At 44.0% G+C, this 27721-nt stretch overlaps 1 long non-coding RNA gene across 1 annotated transcript; it reads right to left on the reverse strand.

Moving 5' to 3' along the window:
• Nucleotides 1-5608: 5608 nt before the first annotated feature.
• LOC126069310 (uncharacterized) lies at nucleotides 5609-25534 on the reverse strand. The gene is made up of 3 exons (XR_007515908.1): nucleotides 25462-25534; nucleotides 7512-7605; nucleotides 5609-6225 (listed from the first exon to the last, which is right to left on the reverse strand). It is a non-coding gene; the product is annotated as an uncharacterized LOC126069310 (long non-coding RNA).
• Between the last annotated feature and the right edge of the window lie 2187 nt (nucleotides 25535-27721).

Consider the following 27721-nt stretch of genomic DNA (forward strand, 5'->3'; position numbering starts at 1 on the left):
TAATTCAGATTGGTTCCCTTTAACCTTCTCCCCTCCCCCCCAAAAACTGGTATACCAATTAAGGAGCTTTAACACTCATAATAAAACTAACTACAGCATGGTTATCAATTAACTAAACACTGTTTTCTGAAGTCCACTAAACTCGTTGCTGTCGAGTCGATTCCGACTCACAGTGACCCCATAGGAAATAGAACTGCCCCATAGGGTTTCCAAGGAGCGGCAGGTGGATTTGAACTGCCAATCTTTTGGTTAGCTTTTAAACACTGTGCCACCAGGGCTCCAAAAGAGCCTAATAAGAAGAAAGCAAGCTGATATTGGGGCTTTTACTTCAAAAAAAAAAAAGGACCTCTTTCCAAGAGTAAAGCCATCATTAAGTCCAGGCTCCTGATTCTCCCTGTCTGCCTACATTCCTGACCTTGAAGATTGTCCCCAGATGCCCAGCATGATAATGCTAAGACCCTGCTGGAAGCCCAAAAATCACATACAATAGAATCCATGGTAGGCAAAACACTGATCAAAGTCCTCAGCATCAGTAGACTGGCTTGGCTATTGACTAGCTCTGCCACTTTGGGCAAGTTATTTAATTTCTCTGAGGGTCAGTTTCCTCGTCTTGAAAATGGGGATAATGACAGCATCATCAAGTTTTTGTAGGGATTAAAGTAAGACAATATCTGCAAAATATGTAGCATAGCTCCCGGTACATTATAAGTGCTTAGTAAAAACTATTATTTCTATACTCAGAAACAAGAGGTAATGGAAAGAAAAAAGGAAAAAATATATAGGGGTGAGGAGTGGGTTACCTTTCAATTAACTAGAATGTTACATTGCCCAGACTTCCATTCCCCAAGGGGTCCCATTAAGTCCATATTTATGGTATTGATCTTTTCCAAGAAAATGACCATTTTACACATTAAGTGTCTCTACCTCCTGCTGCTGTTTTACACGTGGCCACTATAATAAGATCTCCACTCCAGTCAATGAGAAGTCTTTGTCTCTTTCTCTGTCAAAAGCATGAGGTGAAACAGGCTAAGAGATCTAGGTCACTACAGGAAATAAATGTCTTTCTGGACAGAGGCTAGAGGAACCTCTGAGACTATGACCCTAAGATACCCTTTGAACTTGGCACTGAAGCTACTTCTGGAGGTCACGTTTCAGCCAAATAACAGATTGGCTTATAAAACAAACAATATCACCCGAGAGTAATGTGCTCCCTTAAACAATCAACTATATGAGACCAAAAGGTCAACAGTTACCCACAAGCAAAGATGAGAAGGCAAGTAGGGGCACAGAAGCCAGATCAATGAAAACAGAACAAACAGAATGGAAATAACGAGAATGCTGACACATTAGAACAAACAGAATGGAAATGACAATGCTGATACATTGTTAAAACTGTAACCAACGTCATGGTACAATTTGTATAAAAATTGCTAAACGGGAACCTAATTTGTCATGTAAACTTTCACCTAAAACACAATAAAATGTTTTTTTTTTTTTAAGTGTCTTTCTTAAGAATCCTTAAGGAACAGGTCAGGAAGGTTAGTCAATTGACTGTCAGGATCTGAAGTAGAATATGAGACACACAAGACGAACGCATTCAAATTGGCATGGTATGTTTGTTTGGCTCTTAATTCAGAGAAGTGACAACCACAAGTGGTAGGACACTTTCACATATGATTTATTTCTCCTTTCATCCTTATGGCTTGAAGTCCAGGGTCACCAAGGTCCACCTCAACTCCCACCCCCTGCCATGGGAGTGGATAAGAGAGGACAAGAGCACCTACACAAATCCAACCCTCAATATAGCCTCCCTCCTCCCAGCCTTGGCCTCTGCAGCCTATTCTCCCCACAGTAGCCACTAAAACACAGTCTAATTTCCCCACAGCAGCCAAAGAGTAATCCTTTGGAAGGTAGATCATGTCACCCCTCTGCTCAAAACTATCTTTGTTGTTGTTGGTTGCTGTTGAGTCAGCTCTCATTCATAATAGAACTAAGTGTTGCCCGGTCCTGCTCTAAGTTCATGATCGTATGTTTGATCCATTGTTGAGGTGTTATGTCAATCCAGCAAATTGAGAGTTTTCTTCATTTTCACTCACCTTCTACTTTACCAACCATGTTTTCTTTTCCTAGCAATTGGTCTTTCCTGATGACGTGTTCAAAGTAAGCAGGTCAAAGTCTCACCCTGTACACTTTTGAGGAGCATTCTGGTTGTATTTCTTCTAAGACTGTGTCACCGATTGAATTGTGTCCCCCCAAAATATATGTCAATTTGGTTAGGCCATGATTCCCAGTATCATATGGTTGTCCTCCATTTTGTGATTGTAGTTTTCCTATGTGTTGTAAATCCTAATCTCGGCCTGTGGTTCATGAGGCAAGATTAGGTTATGTTAAAGAGGATTAGGGTGGGATTGTCACACCATCCTTACCCAGGTCACATCCCTGATCCAATGTAAAGGGAGTTTCCCTGGGGTGTGGCCTGCACCACCTTTTATCTTACAAGAGATGAAAGGAAAGGGAAGCAAGCAGAGAGTGGGGGACCTCACACCACCAAGAAAGCAGCATCAGGAACAGAGCGCATTGTTTGGATCTGATGTTCCTGCGCAGACAAGCTCCTAGTCCAGGGGAAGATTGATGACAAGGACCTTCCCCCAGAGCTGACAGAGAAAGCCTTCCCCTGGAGCTGATGCCCTGAATTTGGACTTGTAGCCTACTAGACTGTGAGGGAATAAATTTTTTCTTTGTTAAAATCATCCACTTGTAGTATTTCTGTTATGGCGGCACTAGATGGCTAAGACAGGCTGATTTGTTCATTCTTTTGGCAGTTCAGAGTATATTTAATACTCTTCACCAACACCACAGTTTGAATGCACCAATTCTTCTTCTGTCTTCTTTTTTCATTGGCCTGCTTTTACATGCATAAGAGAAGATTGAAAATACCATGGCTTGGGTCCCGTTGCACCTTAGTGCTCAAGGTAGCATCTTGCTTTTAAAAACTTTAATGAGGTCTTTTACAGCAGATTTGCCCATTTCAATAAGTAGTTTGATTTCTTGACTGCTGCTTCCATGGACCCAAACTATCTAATGTATTTTAATCTCACTCAGAGTAAAAGTCCTAGCCCTTACAATGACCTACGAGGTGCTAAGCAAGTTGTTTGCCACCTACCCCTACCACTGATGACCCCTATGACATTATCTTCTCTCATTCTCACCGTCACTCACTTCCCTCCACCCACACTAGCCTCCTTGCTGTTCCTAGAACACACCAAGTACACTTCTGAATTGGGCTCTTTGCACTGGCTGTTTCCTCGACCAAGAATACTCTTCCTTGGCTCAGCCAGCAACCACTTGCAGGTCTTCCTTAATTGTCCCTTTCTCCGTGAAGCTCTCTTTGACCACCCTAATTCAAACTGCATCACATACAACACTGGCATTCTCTATCTCCCTTCCTTAGTTTATTTTTCTTCATAGCATTTATCATTATTTAACATACTATATATTCTACTTAATTGTCTTATTTACTGTCTGTCTTCCCCACTAAAACATAAACCTCATAAAAGGTAGGGAATTTTGTCTCTTTTGTTCATGGAATATATTCCCAGGGCCTATGATCTATGGCAAATGATCTGCACTCAATATTGTGGAATGAACAAATTCACTTAGTTTAAAGCAGTAGTTCCCAGTCCAGACTATGTACATTAGAATCACCTGGGTTGGAAAGTGGGAGCTTTTTAAACAAGAGCTTAGAACTGGTTAGTTCAAGTTCAAACCCCTGCTGAGCATTTGTGTTTCTAACAAGTTCCTAGGAGATGCTAACGCTATTGGTGAGGGACCAGTTCTGCGAACCGCTAGTAAAGCAGTGGTTCTCAAATTTTATTAGACATAAGAATCTGATTCAGTATATCTGGGATGGAAATGCAAATTCTCAGCAGGGGTTCAAATGGAATGAACCGGTTGGAGGCCTGTTTTAAACCTACTGAGACCAGTTAAATCAGAAGCCCCAGGTGATCCGAATGTGCAGCCAGCGTTAAGAACTCCTGGTTCAAAAACCAGCAATCCCTGGAACCTCTCTGCAGAGGAAACCTCTAGCCACCTTCTTAGCCTAATCAACAGTTGCTGAATGAAAGGATCTGGATGAAATCAGGTTCAAATGATCATCAAGGGGAAAAACAAAGTGGGAAGCCAGTGGAGTAGTTGAAGGGAGAGTTGTGGGGCATTATTGTCTAAGAGTGCCTGTGCCTCCATGAGATCAAGTTGGGTTCAGGAGCTGGCTCTCAGTGTTAGAGGTTCAAAAACTATTTAGTCAGCCCACCAAGGGTGGGAGGGATTTTTTTTTTTGGTGGTGGTGGTAAAAACATACATAACAAAACATATGCCATCTCTACAATTTCTACATGCACAATTCATTGACATTGATAATATCCTTCAAGTTGTGCAACCATTCTAAGTGGGGGAGGATCTTCTTGAGGGATTAACTCTACTCACCAAATTCACAAGAGATTGATAACACAATCTGCATCATTATACAGTACATGACTAACTCTCCAGTGCCCGTGGCTGTGACAGAGAGGAGGGCCATGCAAAGATGGGACGCTGTACATGTAAGTGATAATTTATGGGGAGTAAGGTGGGAAGGGGAAACCCTGGTAGCACAGTGGTTAAGAGCTACGGATGCTAACCACAAAGGTCAGCAGTTCAAATCCACCAGGTGCTCCTTGGCAACCCTATGGGGCAGTTCTATCCTGTCCTATAGGGTCTCTACGAGTCGGAATTGACTCGACGGCAATGGGTTTTAAGGTGGGAAGGGGAGAGAAGGCAATGTGGAAGAGGGCACAGTGCTCAGGTAGCCACTTCTCAAAGAGGCCACGTGGGAAACACCTGTTGCCAATGTACGGCGCCTCTGCTTTGCCCAGGTTTTTAACAATGCTTTTAAGAAGTGCTTAAACCAAAACCTGCTGCTATGGAGTCAATTCCCACTCACAGTGACCCTACAGAACAGACTAATGCTTAAAAAATGCTTAGAGGTGCCAAATACCTGATGGTGAGAGGAAAGGGGGTGCATCAAGTGGGAAAAAATAAGTTTACATTTCCTATTTAAAAGGGGTGGCAGGAAAAAAGCACAAGGGGGCAAGGAGTTTAATGATAACTACCATTTTTTAATTAGGCACATAATATACAATCTCATTGAATCCTCCTAACAGCACTGAGGGAGGTACTATTATTCCATTCTGTAAAGAAGAAAATAAGGCTCAGACACGTTAAATAGCTTACTCAAGATCACACAATTGGTAAATAGTAGAGGCAGGATTGGGACTCTCCAAAGACCTTGCTCTAACACCGCTGTCCTCAAACTTTCTTGTATATCAGAATCACCTGGGGAGCTTGTCTCACATGCTGACTGTTGGAACCTGTTGGGAAAAAGTTACTAAAAAACAAAATCTACTCCCAACCCAGAAAACTTCTCCACAAAAATAGAAAAGTTTTAAATTATCACTAAGCTTAAACCCAGAATGTGATGCATCACAGGCAATCTTCTAAAGAGATTGCAAAAACAGAAAGGAATCTTAATGGTTATACAGCTAAGTGGATACAACCCATTACATTCATGTTTTCAAGATAATATTGATAATTTTCTAGTATCTTTATGGCAATGAAAATGACAAATGCAATTTGGAGCCAGGCCACCAGAGGTAATGCTAAGCTCCTTCCAGGAAACAAGAAGGTTGGGAGGATTACCTGAAGTTACATTTTAAAGGGGTGGCTGCCAGATCCCTGATTTACATACTTTTCAAAGAGACAAAGAAATAATTTACAATGACAAGTCATCTAAAGTGAATTCTGAAAGAACAGGGGAGGAGGGGGCCTCGTCCCTTATTTTCAACAGGGAGAATTAAAACCTGTTCCTTTCAATTTGTCCTTACAAACCCACCCCCAGAGATTCTGATTTGGAGATTCTAATATGGGGCCCAATATTCTGCATGTGACAAGCCCCGCCCACTCCTCCCCTCCGCCAGGTTATTGGGGTGCAAGTGGTTCTCTCTGGGGAATCACAGCTCTTCTCTTTGGGTGATGGCCTTGGGCGAGAAGCTGCCTCCTCTCTCCACGCAGCACACTCAGACTAGGCCTTAAAGAAGCTTCCATCAAGATTCTCTTGTGCCCTTTGATCCTCTTCCACTTCCTGGAGTTGCTTGATGAGTTCAAAGGACCTTCCCAGTGAGCTCAGAAGATCTGGGATAAAGCGCACACATGTTTTTAGTGAAGCATCCATCCCAGCTGGCTCATATCCCAAGAGAAGATTAACTCCCCCAACACGAGGCCCCCAAGTTAGGGCGGAGTGACATGAGGCTCTGTTGCAGCTCAAATCTCCCTCAGTACCTTCAAGAAGAGAGCATCTGTTTGGACTCGAGCTGGGCTATTTGGTCTTTGTTTGTTGCTCTGCACCCCTCCTTGTACAAGTCCCAGGAGAAAGGGAAGCAAACATTGGATCCCAGAGACTAAACTGCCTACTATACAGTGAGTGCAGGAACTTTCCCAGCTGTTAGGAGCCCAACCCCACTGCAGCTGTTGGGGCAGGGTTCCTTTCTCATGCCTGAAAGCTGTCATTTCCCTAGCCTCAGTGAAATCACCTGCATTTGGGTTTAATTATGCTTTGGCCCTTCCCCAACACACTGTTCTCACCCTCAGCTCTTCAGTCAGGTGCCCCAATCCCTGCACTCGTCCCTTTGGCTCCTTGCCCCCAGTCCCCCAAGGCCAAGTTTCTAGGGAAAGTTGAGGTAAGATTTCCCCCATCACTTAGTGACTGTGAGGGCCTCAATCAAGCATTTCTTTAAAGGAATGGTGTAAGTGGGAAGGCTTGCCATTCCTCTCCTTCAGTAAGGATGAAACCATTCCATTCACATAGCCAAACAGCACAGAGGATGAAAAACTTCATCTGCCACTTACTTTGGGTAAGCCACTTTCATCTTTCTAAGCCTGTTTGTGTATAAAAAGGTGATGGCATCTCTTATGTGTGGGTGTAATAAGGATTATATTTTAAAAAGTTAAAGTGCCTGCCACATAAGCCAAAACCAAATCAGTTGCCATCGAGTTGATTCTGACTCACGGCAACCCTATGTGTTGCAGAGTAGAACTGTGCTCCATAGAGTTTTCAATGGCTGATTTTTCAGAAGCCGATCACCAGGCCTTTCTCCCAAGGTGCCTCTGGATGGCCTCAAACCACCAACCTTTCAGTTAGTAGTGGAATGCTTACCTGTTTGCATTACCCAGGGACTCTTACCTGGCACATACGGGCTTAGTAATAATAATAGCAACAATAAATAACATTTACTGAATATTTATTACATGCCTGGCACTATTCTAATTGCTACATTTTCATTAACTTATTTAAATTACAACAACCCTCCAAAATAAGTACCTTATATTACGCCCATTTTACAGATGAGGAAATAGGTTTAGAGGGGGAGTGAACGTCCCAAAATCACAAAATGAACTAGAAGCAGAGCTGAAATTCAAACCTGAGTCTGTGACTCCAAAGCCTGTTGCTGCTGCTGCTGTTATTGTCACTGTCATCTTTGTTGTTTACTGGGGGCATGCTGTGTGCAATGCACTCTGTAAGTCATGAGGAACACAAAGAAAAATTACATATGGACATTGTCCCTAGTAAGTTCACAGTCTGGACAGATATGGGGACAAGACCTATGCATTAAAGAGAATCTAATACATGGGGGCAGTGGCGGTTTGGCAGCAGAATTCCCGCCTTCCATGCAGGAGACCTGGGTTCAATTCCCAGCCAATGTACCTCGTGTGCAGCCACCACCCGTCTGTCAGTGGAGGCTATGATGCTGAACAGGTTTCAGTGGAGCTTCCACACCAAGATGGGTTAGGAAGAAAGGCCTGGTGATCCACCACCGAAAATCAGCCAGTGAAAACCCCTTGGATCACAACAGTTTGATCCACAACTGAGCATGGGGATGGCACCAGACTGGGCAACGTTTCCTTCCATTGTGCATGGTGTCACCGTGAGTTAGGGGTCAACCCCACGGCAGCAAAAAATGACAACAATACAAGGTAGCTCTGCCAAGTGCCGGCCAAGTGGTTCAGAAGTTCAGAGAGGAAGGGGAAAGTCCCCGGAGAGTTTGGGAATTGTATATCATCGTGCTTGCTGAACGCCTGGTCCCCTCAGGGAACCACGGGCTTTAGAGTAGGCCCCATGAGCTTTATTTTCCTTATTTATCAAGTGGCAACAATAACCATACCTCCTCCTCTAGTGTTACTGCGAGGATTACTTGGGGGAACATGTATAGTCTAGCACGTGTTCAGCATTCAATAAACGGGACTTTTATGATTAACTTCTTAACTGCTCCCACGGAAGGAAGGCCCCACCCTCATTTCCTGTGTGCTCTCAGATTCAGAAGGTAATAATTCCCATCACCACTGGCATTCCGCTGTGGGCCATGCGGAAAGAAGCAGGAAGGAGGTCAGGAAAGTGGGTTCCTGGATATGCCCTGGCAACTCATACCAGGGGTTCGGGAAGTGCTGAGATGGACAGCAGTGGGAAGGTGGGCTAGAGCCAGAGTACTGTGGAGCTGGAGAAAGCAAAGAGCTGCCTGTTCAGCAAGAGTGTCCTTGCTGTATCTATAGACCAACACTTTCTTCCCCTGGTTTCATCCAGGGAGGACAATCAAGGCTGGGGGTGGATACGTAGAAGAAAAGACAGAAAGGCAAAAGTAGAGAGGAAGACAAGCTGACATATATTGAGTACCTTTTCTGAGCCAAGTACAGGTAGTCCCTGATTTATGATGCATTCAAGTTACAATGAACCTCACTTACGACCATCTGGGTTTTTTTGTACATCTTATCATTAGTGGAAACCCCGGTGGCATAGTGGTTAACAGCTACATCTGCTAACCAAAAGGTTTACGGTTTGAATCCACCAGGCGCTCCTTGGAAACTCTATGGGGCACTTCAACTCTGTCCTATAGGGTCGCTATGAGTCGGAATCAACTCAATGGCAACGGGTTTGGCTTTTTTTGGTTTTCTTATCATTAGTAATATGTACTATACACTATGTGCAGCTAGTAATTTCCTGATGTTAACATTCTCAGATGTTTACTCACGGATGTTCAAAGATCGAATTTATAAAGATACGAATAATAAAAGGCAGTAATAATGAAAACTTAAAAAAAAGACAGAGAGAGATTCAACTTACGTCAGAACCAACTTATGATGGAGTTGTTGGAAAGGAACCCCATTGTGAGTTGGGGGCTACCTGTGCTGTGTGGGTGCTTTCATCCATTCAAAAAATTTTTTTCTATATTTTATTTATTTTGTTGTTGAGAATATACACAGGAGAACATACACCAGTTCAACCATTTCTACATGTACAATTTAGTGACACTGATTACATTCTTCGAGTTATACAACCATTCTCACCCTCCTTTTCTGAGTTGTTCCTCCCTTATTAACATACACTCACTGCCCCTAAGGTTCCTGTCTAATCCTTCTAGTTGCTGTTGTCAATCTGATCCCACATTCAACAAATATTTATGACATCCCTACAATGTGCCAGGAGTCTCTGGGTGGTATAAACAGTTAACATGCCTGGCTGCTAATCAAAAGGTTGGAAGTTCCAGTCCACCCAGAGAGGCCTTAGAAGACAGGCCTGGTGATCTGCTTCTGAAAAGTCACATCCTTGAAAACCCTATGGAGCATTTGTGCTCTGCACACATGGAGTTTCCAAGAGTCACAATCAACTCAAGGGCAACTAACAACAATACCTGTAGATGTAAGCTGGTTTGGGAATAGGACTGTCTTTGTTATGGTAATGAGGCCATATCAGTTTAGACTGTGTCTCAAACCTAATCACTTCTGAGTAATAAAAAGAGCAGATTAGATGCAGAATCACGCAGACACAGGGGAAAGACAGAAGCTACCCAAGGATGACAGAGGCAGATGAACCTACAAGCCCAGGAACTCCAGGATTGCTGGCTGCTGGAAGCTGAAAGAGACAAGGACCTCTTCCCTAGAACCATACCCTGAATTTGGACTTTTGCCTCCTGGGCTGTGAGAAAATAAATTTCTGTTACTTAAAGCCACCTACTTGTGGTATTTCTGTTAAAGCAGCACTAGATGACTAAGACAATTATGAAGGAAATAATCAGGGTTTAAAAATGGTCTGACCTCCTCTAACTTCACCAGGGGAAAGGAGAATCCAGATCAACAGCCCAAGGCTGATTCCTACGAGGTGGAAGTCAGACATGCTTCCTCTCTCCACCGTCTTTACCAGTTCTGACACCAACCGTCCCTCCCACGGCACTCTCTACTTTTCTGCTGGGTTCGCTAATTCATAGCAATGGCCATACAGAACTCACAAACAGTACTCACAATTATGGGGTTTATTAGGGAAGTAACAGGTTACAATTCAGGATGAGGAACACTTAGGATACAGTTCTTCCATTAGGACAGCCTCTTCTCAGCCATGCTCGCAGGCACGCCTCTCTATGGCCCCTACGCCTCTGCCCTGCTCCAGCAAGTGTCACAAAGCTCTTTTAGCTCTGCTAAGTGCCCCCAAGGTACCCCACTGGCCAGTAAGTTTTGGCCCAAGGGTGCTCAGCTCTAGCTCCTGCCCAGAGGCACTCAGCTTTCTCGCTCCATGGGCCAGGAAGCCCACTGTGCCATCTCCTGCAGCCATTTCTCTGTCACCACTTCTCACCATCTTTGGTGTTAAACAGCTCTCTCTCTCTGTCTCTTTCTCTGTCTCCTGGTTCCAGAAGCTTCTCAGGGCAGGGATCCCAAGTCCAAAGTAAGTGCTCCACTCCTGGCTCTTCTTCCTTGATGGTGGTGAGATACTCTCTCTCTTCTGAAATTGGCTCTCTTTTAAGCCTAGCAGGATGGCAAAACTGACCAATCCCCTTGTTAGGGTTCCATATACCTCTTTAGAATGGTCCTACCAATCATTTGGTGGGAATTAGAAGACCATGGACAGAAACTCCTCACAAAAGCAATCCATCGCACCACACAGGAATAATGAGCCTCAGTGTCTTTATCTGTAAAATGGGGCCAATATTAATTGTGAGCTCCTGGCTCGTGGAAAGTCTGCAACAAATGTGAGCTTCTGTCATTATTCCCCCTTAGTTCTTCCATGGAAATATAAGGGCTGAGTGGAGAGAGAGCTGCAAAAGGAGAGAAGAGACACTTTGTAGCTCCTGTGAGGGTGGAGTTCAGCAAAAGGGTTTTTTTTCTAAGCAGATATGAGGCAATCAGGTCCTTGCCAGCTAATTATTCTGCAGATCAATACCTGAGAACCGAGAATCTGAAATATTACAAACAAAAATGAACTTGAAATTACAGCTAGTCCATAACCTTGGTACACCCCTTACACATGAAGGTACCCACGAAAAGCACAGCCTGAGGTGAGTGGTTCTGCCCCAGGAGCTCTCTTCCTTTCTCCTCTTCCTCCAAATGCTGCCCCAAACCAAAAACAAACAAAATAAACCAAGCCTGTTACCCCTTTAAGACAATTCTGACTTATGGCAATTCCAAGTGTTACAGGGTAAAATCGCTCCATACGGTTTTCTTGTCTGTAATCTTTATGGAAGCAGATCACCAGGCCTTTCTTCCGTGGTGCTACTCAGTGATTTTGAACCACCAGCCTTTTGTTTAGTAGACGAGCACAAAGTTTGCACCACCCAGGGTCCAACTTATCCGGGGCCAGGCCAGCACAGCTGGGCCGGTAAGTCCTGTCAGTGCAGTACGTACAGAACCGTTGCAAGCTCCTTCCCCTCCCACTTCCACCACCCAAAGGCAGCTGCTCCTCCTGCCCCAGTGCTGACCCAGACAGCAGTGTTTCCAGCCTATCTCCTTCTCCCCAACCCCTCCCCAGCCACTGTATCAACATAAAGCTCACTGACAGACCCCACTCCAGGCTAGATGCAGCAGACATTAACAAATGGTGATTGCCGTCATGCAAAAGGCTGGAGTCCTATTTTTCTTTCTGAGCCATCACACAAGAAACTATTTCAAAGACCCATTTTGTGCCATGAATGCTTCCCTCCCCTTCCATAACTCACCCAGACATCACCCTAATGGCTCCATCTCCCTAGTGAACAAGTAGCTGGCCTCCAATTACTCTGAACCATTTGCTGTTGCAGTGTGTGTATGCTGAAGTGATGGGTGGTGATCAAGTGGCTAATCCACAGTAATGATGGGTAGGCCATTTCATGTCTTTGTGGTAGGCTTTGCTTTCATGTGCCATATTTTAAAGGCCTTTCTGAGAGTTTGAAAAGACCCTTTCGTTATAATGGCATGTGCCCCTTGTTGTATGAGGTCTGAAACTGGGGTCGTCTGCTGTGGCACATCGTTTTTCTCTGAACTGCATGTAATCTGAGTTTCCCCTGGCTTTGCCAGCCTGAGGATATATAAAAGGTCACAGTAGTAGTTATCACCTAAATATTACTAGCTCTTGCCCTTATGTCTCATGGAGAACTTAGCCTTTAACAAGACGCCCCTTAATCATTTTAGAGTCCCTGAGGGATGTCTATACACCGTGGACTGCCAGGAGAAAGAACAGGCCTGTCTTGGAAGAAGTACAGCCAGAATGCCCCTTAGAAGTGAGGATGGTAAGACTTCATTTCACATACTTTGGACATGTTATCAGGAGGGACCTGTCCCTGGAGAAGGACATCATGCTTGGTAAAGTAGAGGGTCATTGAAAAACAGGAAGACCCTCAGTTAGATGGATTGACTCAGTGGCTGCAACAATGGGCTTAAGCGTAACAACAATTGTGACAATGGTACAGGACCTGGCAGTGTTACATTCTGTTGTACATAGGGTCACTATGAGTTGGAACTGACTTGACGGCACCTAACAACACTAACAACATGGGATGTCTGCTTCCTGCCAGGGGCTGCTGCTGCCCTCCTGTTTATTTCTTGGTATCTATGCTAAGGAACTCTGTGTCCACTGGACACTGCTGTCTGCTCCTACAGCCAAGGTGCCAAAGCTGTGCCATGTATTGTTATAGATGGGGGAGAATGTGTCTCTCTCTTCCCCTTGAACAGCCAAGCAGGCTTGCTTATGCTCTTATGTCTTACCAGGGTTTTTTTTTGGCGGGGGCCGTTGAAACCCTCTCTCTTCTATCTCCTTTGTTTCAAAAGATTCAGAAATGAGTTCAATGGCAGCTGGACCAGGAGATAAGTCTGTTTTCAGAATTTCCCCCTCTCCCAAGACAGGATTTCTTACTGGGTCCAATGCATGGCCCCTGCTTTGGGCTTCTGTCAGAGTGAAGCACATAAATCTAACTTCAGCCCTTTGCAGACTTTTCAACACACCAACATTACCTAAGTGCTCCTTCGTCCTTCTTCCTACAAGGGCTATGTTCAAAGAAAGAGAAGAAGGGGGAGAGTGCAAAGGTAGGGACACTTAGGTGGCCTTATGTCTGGTTTCCACTAGGAGTAAAAGTTCTTCAAAGGCAATATACTTATGTAAACATCAAAGGGCAGAGAAGAATGCATGATGGTAGTTTCTGGTCTACAAAGGGCCAGGCGAGACAGAACTTGATCAGAAGCAAAACGGTTTCTTTCCCCTCATAATATAAGTTCAAGCTGAAAAAACATTGTGAGGGTATTTCAGGGTTGGATGGGGAAGGGCAGTTCATTAGATGGCCTCAAGGCCTATTATGATCCTGAGGATGGAGAGGCTGTTTAGAACACCGTGGTATTGCCAAAAGTGCGGCAGGCAAACAGTGAGATGCAAGATCACTGGAAGTTGTACCCAGATGAACATGCATAATTAATAGTTGTTAGTTGCTATCGAGTCAGCTCCAACTCATAGCGACCCCATGTACAACAGAACAAAACGTTGTCCAGGCCTGCACCTTCTTCATGGTCATTGGAATGCTCAAGTCCATTCTTGTAGCCACTGTGTATTTCCAGTGCCTTCCAACCTAGGGGGGCTCATCTTTCACCACTATATTGGATAATGCTCTGTTGTAATTCATAGGGTTTTCACTCGGAAGAAAGGCCTGGAAGTTTACTTTTTGGAAGCAGATCACCAGGCTTTTCTTCCTAGTCTGTCTTAGTCTGAAAGCTCCACTGAAACCTGTCCACCACTGGTGACCTTGCTGGTATTTGAAATACTGGTGGCATGGCTTCCAGCATTGTAGCAACACACAAACTAACAGATGGGTGGTGGAATTAACAGCTATTGTTGTTGTTGTTAGGTGCCTTTGAGTTGATTTTTGACTCATAATGACCTCTTGTGACAGAGTAGAACTGCCCCCATAGGGTTTTCTAGGCTGTGATCTTTACAGGAACAGATTGCCAAGTCTTTGTCTTACAGAGCCAGTGAATGGGTTCAAAGGGCTAAGGTTCATTATTACAATTTTCTTCAATTTAGGACACTCAATAAAAAACCAGTTGCCATGGAGTCAATTCCACCTCATGGAGACCCCATGTGTGTCAGAGTAGAACTATGCTCCAGAGGGTTTTCGATAGCTGATTTTCAGAAGTAAACTGCCAGGCCTTTCTTCCGAGGCAACTCTGAGTGGACTCAAACCACCAACCTTTTGGTTAGTAGCAGAGTGTGTTAACCCACTGCATTACCCAGGGCCTCCTACTGGATTTCCATTTATAGTATTGACAGAAAGCTTCCTGCTAATGAAAACTTAAGTTAAAAAAATTGATTCAAAATACTAAGAAAGTAACAATATAGATAGTACATGATATAGCAAAAATTATGAAGGCGGTGTTTGAGAGGCTGAAGGTTAAGATAAGATATAAGGTTAAAAGTCTGACATCTGAAGTCTGACAGATCTGGGTTCCAGTGCTGGCTTCACCACTTACTAGCTGGCTGATGTTGAGCAGACATGTGTGTGCTTAATATAATGCTGGACACATATTACATATTTCTAAAGTTTACTGAGTGTTTACTACCTGCAAGGCACTGAGCTAAGATTCCTATATATGGTATCTCATTTAATCTTTACATCTATGAGATAGATACTATCATTATCTCCATTTTAAGATGAAGATGAAGGAATGGAAGATGAGAAAGCTCCAGTAGCTTCTGTGTGGCCAGGCTGCCGAGAAGTGGCAGAGTCAGGCTTTGACCCAGGCCTGCCAGGCTCCGAAGCAAGAATTTACTCACCACTATGCCTCACTGAGAGTTTTTTTTTATGCCTCACTGAGAGAAGAGTCCTGGTGGTGCAACAGTTAAGTGCTCGGCTACTAACTGAAAGGTTGGTGGTTCGAAGCTCTGTGGGAGAAAGACCTGGCGACCTGCTTCCATAAAAAGTACAGCCTACAAAACCCTATGGGGCAGTTCTACTCTGTCATATAGGGTCACTATGAATCGAAATCAACTTGACAGCACCGAACAGCAACATGCCACACTGCTTCAAATGGTAGAGCCAACTCTACCCATCGGCAGAGTGAGGAGCCCCTGTGTATTTAGGAGTGGCCATGAGACTCTTCTGTCTCTAAACATCTCCTCTGCTGACCGATGACCATGAAATTTCTACCTTTAGGTATATCTTTGGGTTATGGATAATAATAAGGCAAGATAGAATTTCTTTTTCTCCTACTCACCTTTTTCCTCCCGCAACTCAACACAGGAGGTGAGGATAAAGGGCCTTTTGTAAAACAGAGTAAATAATAATTGCTACTATTGAGCGCTCACTTTTCTACGTGTTATATATGTATTATCTCATTTAAACCTATCATTTTACAAGTGAGGAAGCTAAGACTCAGAGCGGTAACAAACAGGTCCAGAGTCACATAGTTAATGGCAGAGCCAGGATTCAAACCAAGGCAGACTGATTTTTAAAGCCTGTTGTTTTAACCACTATTCCTATGAAAAGTAAGGATAGTGGAAAAGGAAGATGGGGAAAGAGAAGAGGGAGGGACTGTCAAGGCTCAAGATAAAATCCTTTCTCTGGCTTAAGGCAGGTCAGGGGTCAGAGAGACAGCCAAGTTCCTGGAGAAGCAGTCTTCTTCCAGACCAGGCCCTAAACTGCCCCAAGAATGCAGCGCTGCCATGGAGCACAACTCCCAGGGACAGACTCACAGATCCTTCTGTGATGGCCCGTATCTACCTTCTAAGCCCCACTCTTTTTTAAAAAAAACTTTTTATTTGGAGATAATATCAAACTTACATATGCACACACTTTTTCTGAACCATTTGAGAATAAATTATATGTATCATAGCCCTTTACCTTTAAATACTTCAGTGTGTATTTCCTAAGAATAGGGAGGTTCTCTTATCTACCACAATACAGTTATCAATTTAACAATGATTTTATCTAATCTACCATCTGTATTCAAATTTGTTGGTTGAGCCAATAATGCTCTTTAGAGCATTTTTTATCCTATAGGTCTAGTCTAGGATCCAGGCTAGGGTCAGGTATTGCATTACTTGTCATGTCTCTTTACCTCCTTAAATCTGGTTCATTTCCACATTGTCTTTTATGACACAGACTTAAAAAAAAAATACAGTCCCCCCCCCACCCCGCCTTTCCTCATTGGAGGTTTCCAATGCTAGAATACCATATAAGTGATGTCTCCTTCTCAGGATATCGCATCTGTAGGCACATGATGTCTATCTGTCCTTCATTGGTGTGTTCATTTCGATCTCTTAGTCAAGATGTCCAGTTTCTCCACTGTGTAATTACTGTATTTTTCCTCCTTGAAATAAATTAGCAATTCTAGGTCTTTGGGTAGCACTAATGGTTTGCTCTCCTTATCATTTACTGATCAAAAGGTTGGCAGATTCGAACTCATCCAGAGGCACTGTGGAATAAAGGCCTGGTGACCTGCTTCCATAAAGATTACACTCAAGAAAACCCTGTGGAGCTCAGTTCTATTCTGTAACACATGGGTCACTATGAGTCGGAATCTACTCAACGGCAATGGGTTTTTTTGTTGTTGTTGTGTTTTGGTGAAGAGATCTTTAAGAACATGCAAATGTCCTATTCCTCGCTGAAAGTCCACCCCCCCCCAAAGGAAGACACAATTCTTAGGGGACACTGAACTTTTGTTAAGGGTAATAGAAAAATTCAGGGATGGTTAATGGTGATGGTTAAATATGATGAACATAATTATTGTCACTGAACTGTACATGTGAAGATTATAGAACTGGCAAATGTTTTGTTATCTATGTATTTACCATGATAAAAAAGAAAAAAAATTTTAAATATTCCACCTATATTTATCATCCATTGATGATTCTTGACTGATCCAGTCTTTACAGTGATGGTTGGAAAATGACGACATGGCATAGTGTTTAAGTGCTACAGCTGCTAACCAAGAGGTCAGCAGTTTGAATCTGCCAGGCACTCCTTGGAAACTCTATAGGGCAGTTCTACTCTGTCCTATAGGGTCGCTATGAGTTGGAATCGACTTGACGGCAGTGGGTTTGGTGGGTAGCCTTGTGAGTTCCACAAGTCAATGGTTTATAAGTCATTACTGTACTTAATTATTTGAGTCCTCAACTTGTCCCAGATTTGGCCAAGGCCTTGCTCTTGAAAGCCTAGGAGGATCCACCTCAAAGGTCAGAGTTGACGTGCCCAAGACAAAATGGCAGCCAAAGCAAGGTGCCGCAGTGGGAGCTGATCTAGGGCTGGCCTCAGACCCTAGGCCTGACTTGACTGCTCTGAGTGGAAAAACACTTATAAAGTACTGCCCAAGCGCCAGCTAAACCTCCTGCAGTTCTAACTACAGGTAGTTAACCACATGTCAGAGTATCCTGGTCTGATGATGCTAACATGCCTTTAGCCTCAGTCTGGCTCGTCCCGCCAGGCCTCTCTTCTTAAGCCTTGCCTGTACCATGATTTTTTGTCAACTCAGCCTTCGTATCATCTGAGATTGGGAGGAGGGGAATAAATTGAGAAGAGACCACTCATGTTTACCTCAGGTGGCCTAACAGGGTCTCAGAATCACAGTACTCCAGGCTTCCATGGGAACAAAACAAAGGGACAGAAATTATCCCCACCCTACTCCCAGCTCACATCTTTTTATTAGCCTATAAAGCCACCCAGGTGTCCGCCTGTGGCTGTGCCTTTCAAACAGCTCCCTGAGCTCAAAACCCTGGGAAGAGTACTTAAGGGCCATTGAGGGTGGTGTGAGTTCTCCCTAGAGGCCTCAGTCTCAAGTAGGCCAAGATGCCCTTTTGTGCTATGAACACGCTAGGCTAGGTCGTTTAGCAATGAGCCCTCTCAGCCCAACTCCAGAAAGCATGTGGGAAAAAAACCTTCCCTTGAGGAGCCTGTAAGACATCTGCAGCGAAATGAACAGCTCCTCCTTTCAGCTCACAGGTCCAAAAGCCACTTTTGCCAAACACTGAATGCTGCTTCCTGTTCAGTTTGCCTTTCACTTGAATCTGCATCATTTCTCTTATTTAAATGGCTGAGTGAGGCCCTGGTAGTCCTCTCAGATTCCCATATTTGGATTCTTTGTTCCCATGTAAATAGGCATGGGGCCTCTAGCAAGTCTCTTTTTTGCTTCCTTCTATTGAATATGCTACATGTAGTGGCTTCCTTTTGAATCTTGTAGTTTCTGTATTTCAGAATAAGTTGACTTTAGACTGTAAGTTTCAAGAGCTTTGACTGATTTGGGTTGGCTGTTGGAGAAAGAGGTTTAGAGGATAATAAAATGGTGTGGTTTTTCAAGCCATACAAAAAAGAGAAAAGAAGAGGAGAAGTGGGGACAGGTCTACTGAAAGACCAGCTGTTCCATCCAACCCCATCTTTATATACACCCTCAGTAAGGGTTTATTTAAAGCAGCATTCCCCCCACTCAACACAGACAGCTCAGCTCATCAGGGGCTCTGCTGCCCTTTCAGAACTTCCAGCAATGCTGGGGGAGGGGAACCCTAGCTGCTAAGGGTGACCCAGGAGGAGGATTCATACACATTTTGCCATATTAAACAGAACAACAGCATGGTGCCCCAAGTGACAATGCCCTGGGAATGGGGTTGCCAGATAAATTACATAATGCAATATCTGGGACATACTTACACTAAAACATTATCTGTTGTTTGCCTAAAATTCAAATTTAACTGGGTATCCATATTTTTATTTGCTAATTCTGGCAACCCTACCCAGGAACCCCATAGCATCAATGTGACTTTCAATTGCCCTCCCCTTGGTAATGGGGTGAGAAAGGAGGTCCCCCAACCCAAAATGTACTTTTTCCAAATTGTCCAATAAGGGGCAAATTCCCCAGCCTTAGCCCCAACTCCCTAAACCTGCAGTAAGAACATATGGCTAGTTTCCCCATGTTGAGAGCAGCTGGCTATCTCCCTGGCTCCAATTCTCACTTGCTCTAGCTTACCTGTCCACTTTTCTCATTCATAATGTACTCTTCCCAGGTTAACTCTGCCACTCACCAAGTTTTAGAGAGATGAATGGAATCTTTCTACAAGTGGCTAGGCAGTGGGTGATGGTCATTATAGGTTCTGTGCTTGTTCCCCATAGAATCAGCAGAGTTCAGGAGGAGGGAAGAGAGGACTATTGTCCAGCCTGTCCCCTGTGACTTCTAAGTCCATCTCTTCAGGCCCCTGAAGACTTCAAGTTCTAATCCTGGCTCCAGCAAGTAGCTCTGTTTGTAGTCTATCATTTTGCCCACAAAGACAGACTGAGAGGTTTATTAAAATAAATTTAAGAGAAATAAATTTTAAGAGTTTATGAATACTTGGAAGGGCAGCATCTTGCATGAAGTAAGGTGTGTTTGCATGCTGCAAGAAGGAGCACACATACTGTACTTCCCAGAGTGCTTTGATGGATGTTGGACTGTCCTTCATTTGCTAGCCTCCAGGCATGTTTACACAAACTAGATTGGAAAAAGATGGTGGCTGCCACAGCAGCTTAGGGGATGGATGTGCAGGACATCCTCAAATCGAAATCTGTTGCTCCCAACATCTCTGTGGGCCACACAGCATGTAGGAAGCAGACAGGTAGGTGGAAGACAGGTGGGTTTCACCGCACCTTCTGAAAGGGACTTCATCCAAAAGGGACCTCAAGCCTTGGAGCTCTAGCTCTACAACTGACAGCTGCCAGTAGATTCAGCTTTAACAGAAATCCTGTCTGGTTATGGCTCCCCAAGGGATCTAAGCCTAGGATTTCTCATTATTTATTCATTTAATCAACAAACATTTAATGAGCTTCTACTCTGTGCCAACACTGCTGATACAGCAGTGGGGCAAAACAAAACTGATACAATTAAAACTCAGGGATTTTAGAGTCTAATGGGAGATGTGGAGAATACATTAGGTGGAAGTACAGGTGCTGCACAGGTGCTGTAAAAGAAGCCCTGGTGGTGCAATGGTTAAGTGCTTGACTGCTAACCAAAAGGTCAGCGGTTCGAATCCACCAGTTGCTCCATGGGAGAAAGATGTGACAGTCTGCTTCCATAAAGATTTACAGCCTTAGAAACCCTATGGGGAAGTTCTCTATCATATAGGGTCACTATGAGTCAGAATTGACTCGATGGCAATGGGTATGGGACAGGTGCTGTAGGAGCATGAAGGTGGGACACCTTACTCATTCCAAGAGGGTCTGGAAAGGGATGTAAAATGATGTCTGAACTGAGACCTAGAAGATGAGGGGTTAACAGAGAAGAGTGTTTCAAGCAGAGGGAACATGTACCCAACCACCATGGATGAGTTTGAGGCATGGCAGGATGGAAACATGGCATTTGAGGGCCATAATAATACACAGCATTTATCCAGCATTTACTGTGTAACAGTGTCGTGCTAAGCTTCTGACATACATTATCTCATTTGAACATCATAGATCCCTCAGATGAGGCAACCGAGACACAAAGAGGTTAAGTGCCTTACCCAAGGTCACACCTCTCATAAGTAGTGAAGCCAGTAATTAAAGCAGCTGTCTGGCTCTAGAGCTCACACTCTTAACACCATGCTGTAATGTCCAAATCTATAACACAAATGAATAAAGCAAATGGTGGGACTTCAGCACAGGCCTGTAGCCCTCACCCCTGGAGTCCAGGCTGGGGTGCAGTCTCCACTGGGCTGCCGTCCACTCTGGGCTGCCACAATGGAACTCAGTGCTGAGTACCTTCCGGCAGAAGCTGTAGCGGGAGCTGAAAGCAGAGCATGAGGAGGTTAGAGGACACAGCTCTCAACCGTTGTGTGTTCAGCTTCCGAGTCCTGGTGGTATCCTCCGAGTTCCAGGGGAAACAGCTGCTACAGACACACTGGCTGGTGACCGCATGCCTAGCAGAGGAGCTCCTGCACATCCATGCCTTTGAGCAGAAGACCCTGACCCCAGTAGAAATGAGGGGCTGTGACCCGCACAGCCATGAAACTATGAATTAGGAAAAAAAAATCAACAACAGTGTCCAATCTCCAGGGTTCTGTCCTGCTTGTGCTCTTAGGGGTTGCGAGCCAGATCCTGGCTGCAGCTCAGGGCAAAGGCAGGCCAGGTTGTGGGCCTCCAGCCGTGCTGGGCCTTGGGGTTGGCAGCCAGATCCTGGGGCAACCCATCTGGTCTCCTGAATAAAAGTCAAAGCTGGATTCTTGCCATGGCCTATTTCTCCCATGTCCCAACACTGGGTGTGACAGCCCCTCTGCCCAGAGCCATGGAGAGGGAAGCCTTGCTGGGCACCAGGCCTTGGCCACACACGCAGCCCCACGGAGGTGGTTCAAATTCCAAGCCAGGGCCCAAGAGTATGGGAAAACAGGGGCTGCCACACTGTGTCCAGGATGAGGGCGGGACAGTCATAATCAGCAGAGGGGGGGGGATCCCAGGGCCAGCAGCCCTACTGGGACTCTTTCTCATGGAGGTGGGCCTGAGGAGGCTGCCTCCAGCCCTGGCCAGATGGTGAAGTCAGCCTGAGGCCCCTGATGATTAAGAGATGTGGGACCTCCAGTCAGATGGCAGCTCAGCCTGGGAGCAAACATGATTGGCTGGGGCAGGGGGAGAGGACAGGACCCAGGCCAGTCACAGTTGATGATAACAAACAGCAGGTACAGCCCCACCATACCTGTCAGCAACCCTCACCCCCCCACCCCCTCACCTGGGCTTGGCCTCTCGTGGCCCAGGGTTTCTTAAGCTTTAATGTGCACAGAAATCACCTGGGGATCTTGTTAAAATGCAGATTTGGATTCAGTAGATTTGAGATGGAGCTCAGATTTTGCATTTTTAACAAGCTCCCAGGTGATGCTGATGCTGCGAATTGGGGAATACCCTTTAGATAGCAAGGCTATTCCTGTCATAGCCTGTTCCATGACATTGAACTGACTCTTTGTAACCTGTGAAGTACTGAACAAATATAAAGGAATTGTATTGTGCCTTTATTTGAGACATCTGGCAGCTCAAAATAGAATGAATGAACAAATGAATTTACCACAGGAGACAGAGATGGTGGCAGACCGTTAACAACAACAAAAAGTAAAATTACACAGGCCAAGACGGAGAGTACTTTTCCCATGCTCCCTACAGGTGACACTCAGCTATTTGTTGATCATAGGACACATAAAATACGTTGAGGACATTTCACTACCCAGGAAAAAATTGCTTCAGGCTGGGCTAGGAGTTAGGTATTACCATACATTTTAATACTTCTTCACAGTCCAGGTGAATTTCCACATTGTTTATCATGTTGTTTTACAACATCATAGACTATTAAAGCTATTTCTTCATTTTGCAAGTTAAAAAACTGAAGCAGAGAAGTGGTTCAACTTGCTCAAAGTCACATAGCTAGTTAGTAGCAGAGCTGGACTAGAGCCAGGAAATAAGCCTAGTTTTCTTTCCACTCTGAGGATTTGTTAACATGGCATCTGAAAAAGTGAAAAATTTTTAAGTTCATTCGTCACAAGTCCCTCCCATAGCCTGCTGTAGAGGCTCCTTGAATGAAAACAAATGCTGTTTGGGAGAGAAGAATTTTTCCAGGCTCTCAGTCATTCAAACAAATAAACATCTTTTTGAGCACAGATTGCCGATTTGTTTATTCAGCAAACATTTGTTGAGCTCCGTGCTAGGTGGGGATAGAGAGAAATAAATCACAGTCCCTGCCTATCTTAGTTATCTAGTGCTGCTATAACAGAAATATCACGAATGGGTGGCTTTAACAAACAGAAGTTTATTCTCCCACAGTTTAGAAGGCTACAAGTCTGAATTCAGATGCCAGTTCTAGGGGAAGGCTCTCTCTCTCTCTCTGTGTCCGCTCTGGGGGAAGGCCTATGTGTTTTTCAGCTTCTAGTTCTCAGTTCCTTGGCGATCTTCATGTGGTATGGTATCTATCTTCCCCCATCTCTGCTTGCTTCTTCTGTATCTGATCTGCTCTTTTTATATCTCAAAAACTGATTGGTTTAAGACACGTCCTACCCCGCACTAATACTGCCTCATTAACATAACAAAGAAACCCATTCTCAACTGGGATTATAACCATAGGTTTAGGGGTTAGAATTTACAACAGATATTTTGGGGGGACACATTTCAGTCCATAACAATGTCCCGGGAAAGGAGTAACGAGAGAATGACATATAAACGAAAAATTGTAATAGACTCGCATAGGTACAGAGGGGGAACAAGAGAAGGAATGAAAGACTTCAGAAACAATGTCATCAGCCAACATAGAAAAGCAGGCTGGACTAAGCACCAAATGTGGGGTGGAGACCCAAGTGGGGTGCAGTCAGAGCTGAGTGGAAAGAGGGAGAGAGGGATCTCTGTGGGCTACAGAAGTCATGGAAGGCTTTTTCAAAAAGTAAGTCTAAGTCTATAGCAATGACTGTGAGGATGGCACAGGACTGGGCAGTGTTTCGTTCTGTTGTACATGGGGTCGCTACTAGTCAGAACTGACTCAGTGGCACCTAACAACAAGTCTACGGCTGAGTCTTGGAGCATGTATAAGATGTATATAAGCAGAGACAAGGTGACGAGGATGTTTCCGATAAGGAATAGCATGAGCAAAGGCATAGATACAGGAAAATACACTGTAAATTGGTCCTTTGTATATCAAGCTAAAAATTGTTCTTAAATCACCTTTTGCTTTTCCAAAATAGTTGTCTTTTGGCCTTCCTATAAGGAACTATCTCTAGCCAGCAGGTCATATTTGGACGGGTCCTTCCAACACCAACTTCACTCTTCACTCTCACTGAGAAATACACTGGTAGTCTGCAAGGCTACCATGTACAGTTGTGCATGTTGTTCACCACACAAGGAGGTGAGTTGAGGCTGAAATCCAGACTGCACTGTACTTGCCAAACCATGCTTTCTTTTCTTAGTTTTATATATTGTGTCCTTTCCCGGTCATGTGCCCAGAAGAAAAGGCACGTTTTCCAATTTGCACAAAGGTACCCTAGCACCCTAGCAGTGGCTGAGGCACTAGATCAGGTATAGATCAAATTCTGAAGTGAATGAGATTTCTTTCTGATTTCTCCTGGCCCCAAATCCTTATAGCTGGATCCACTAATGGAGCCACAACCCATAGACTCAGTTCCACCCCAGTTCTTACACACAACCTAACTGACATAGGAAAAGTACCAAGAAGCCCCATCACCCTTCAGCAACTCAGAACTGCTACCCTTCTGGATCTGGCCTGATGTGGCTTGCTTGGTTTCATGTCCCTCCAAACCCAAACAGGGCAACACTGAGTGCCACCAGTTTCCTGGAGTCAGTTATTCATTCCCATAGGACAACTACATTTCTGCATGATTCACAATCGAGCTTATTCCTTGTTTCTTGTCTCACCTGCCTGGCAGTACCATCAGAATCAGCCTTAGAAATCAGGTGGGCACTCACTTGCCGTACCCACCTACCACAGTTGGCAGTCTTGCGCCACATCCTAACTCCCTTTTACCTCCAACCTGCCCTGTGCTACCACGAGCCACTCACTCTCCCTCTCAACCTACCAACCAGGGCTTTCAGACCTCCAGAGTTTTCCCTTTATTAGGGCTAAAGGGCTAAGCTACTGTAATATAAAGGCCCAACAATACGGTAGACTAAAGAACAATTAAGTTTCTCTCCCACATGACAGTCCAGGGTGCATGGGTGGGCTACTGTGCTTGCATTCAATCGTACACGGACTTGGGTTCATTCCATCATGTTTCTCCACCCTCCTCTAGGGTGACGGCCTCACCTGCCCAGCTGAACCTGTCTTATAGACACAGTCATGTTTCTGCTCACAGGAAGGGGAAAGGAGCATAGAGAGCACATGTGCAAGGCTTAAAGGCCTGGGTCTAGAAGGAGTACACATCACTTCTCACATTCTATTGGTCACAGAGCCACACCTGGCTACAAGGGAGGCTGGGAAATGTAGCGCCTCACTGGACAGCCTTGTCTAGCTACAATTCTATTATTATGGAGGCTGTCATGCCACCTTTCCTGTCAGGGAAAAGCATCTGTATGCTTTCCTGCCCAGAGTAGAAATGATACAGCCTAGTTCAATCAATTTAAATAGAAGCAAAGCTTAATGTATTCATAAATTTGTTTACTGTATAGCACATACCTTTTCCTTAGGCACTATTTCTCAAAGCATGGTGCACGGATCCTGAGTGGTCCAGAGCCACTGATTATTCCCAGGAACCTAGCAAGTGGCAGAGGAAAAGCAATTTAAAAAAACAATTATTTGTTCACATCCCTTCTACATATTTGAGATGAAAGGCTAATTATGATTTTTCACAGCAATCACAGGGCATTTTTAACAATCCTTATGTTCTTAAAGGTTGGGCATGCATTACAAGAACTGCATTTGTCTCTGTTAGCACTCATTTATCAAGGTACATAGTTCATCTCTCTTAACATATATTTGTGCTTTTTGCACACTATTGCTCACGCTTGTTATGGCTATATTTAGTGTTATGGCTATTGTGTTCCATTATGTCCCCAACCAAATCAACCACTCAAAACTGGTTCATTGAACATTAGCGTACTAGTAAAAATAATAAGTTAAATGCTACAGCTCAGTAAATATCATTTACACAAATAGTGAACAGGACTCCAGCACAAACAGAGAATGTGAACCTATATGTGCTGGGACAAATAAATCTTTGTGTGTGATGATATCACACAAGCAGCCATGAAATGCAAATATGAAATAGGATAAAAAGCTAAAAATCTGATCTTACTAGACCTGCCATCCATTTGCTCCTGTCTCCAGCTGTTTGTAACAAAACATGTCAAATTGTATCATGAAGTCATCGAAGCTTTCACATCCTTATGAAACAAAGTACAGTGAATCCTGGGTAAATCAACTGAATTTTTCAAGAACAAGCATAACGTAATTATTTGCTGTATGAAATGGATGAACACTGTGACTAAGGCAAAGACACTACGGCTATAGAGCTATCATTCAAAGTTGTAGACCTCTTGGCAAAATGAGTACAAGTCACTTTATTGCCAAGAAGCTTGTAAAACCAACCACAACATTAATGACAAAATGACTTAGAGAAAACAAGAAGGAGCTATTGGCAAAACTCCTGTAACGATGTCACTGGACATCCATAATATCCATGGCACACAATATAGAAAGGAAATTACTATCACATGTGGATTCCATCAGATATTTTATTTTACAATTGGGCAAAACTACCAATATGTACTCTTTGTATAGGAGTGGTACTTAGACAAGGGAGAAGCGCTCCACAACCTTTTTTGCTTTTTTTTGACCTTGAAAACTGAAGCTATAAGAGGAAAGATTTTTTTAATCAAACTTTTTATTTTGAGATAATTGTAGATTCACATGCACTTGTAAGAAATGATACAGAGAGGTGACATAATCTCTTTGTTTAGTTTCCCCAGTCTTGAAAAGTATAGTACACTATAACAACCAGGATATGACATTCATACAGTCGAGATACAGAACGTTTCCATCAGCACAGGGATCTGTGATTCTGCCTGTTTATAGCCACACCCACTCTCTCTCACCCCCTCCTTAGCCCCTAACAATCAATAATCTGTTCTTCATTTCTATAATTTTGTAATTTCAAGGATGTCATACATTTGGATGAGGAGTCCCGGTGGCGCAGTGGTTAAAGCACTCAGCTGCTAACCAAAAGGTCAGCGGTTTGAACCCACCAGCCGCTCAGCAGGAGAAAGCTGTGGTAGTATGCTTCCATAACGATTTACACCCTTGCGAACCCTATGGGGCAGTTCCACTTTGTCCTATAGGCTTCTTATGAGTTGGGATCGACTCAACAGCAGTGGGTTTGGCTTTTTGATTTTTACACATTTAGAATCACACAGTTTGTAACCTTTTGGGATTGGCTTTTTTCCCCTTAGCATAATTTTTGTAGATCCATTTAAGATGCTGTGCATGTCAATAGTTTGTTCCTTTTTACTGCTGAGTAGTATTTCATGGGCACCACTCCTGTCAGTTTGTTGTATTGTGGTGACTTGCATGATGCTCGACATTCAGCCATTTCAGGAGGTGGCATATGATCAGGAACCGATGGCACCGAAGGAGGAAGTCCAAGCTGCTCTGAAGGCATTGGCGAAAAACAAGGCTCCAGGAATTAATGGAATACCAATTGAGATGTTTCAACAAATGGATGCAGTGCTGGAGGTGCTCACTGGTCTATGCCAAGAAATTTGGAAGACAGCTACCTGGCCAATCAACTGGAAGAGATCCATATTTGTGCCTATTCCAAAGAAAGCTGATTCAACAGAATGCAGAAATTATCAAACAATGTCATTAATTTCACATGCAAGTAAAATTTTCCTGAAGATCATTCAAAAGTGGTTGTAGCAGTACATCAACAGGGAACTGC

Source organism: Elephas maximus, chromosome X, assembly GCF_024166365.1.
Source record: "Elephas maximus indicus isolate mEleMax1 chromosome X, mEleMax1 primary haplotype, whole genome shotgun sequence".
NCBI classification, from domain to species: domain Eukaryota; kingdom Metazoa; phylum Chordata; class Mammalia; order Proboscidea; family Elephantidae; genus Elephas; species Elephas maximus.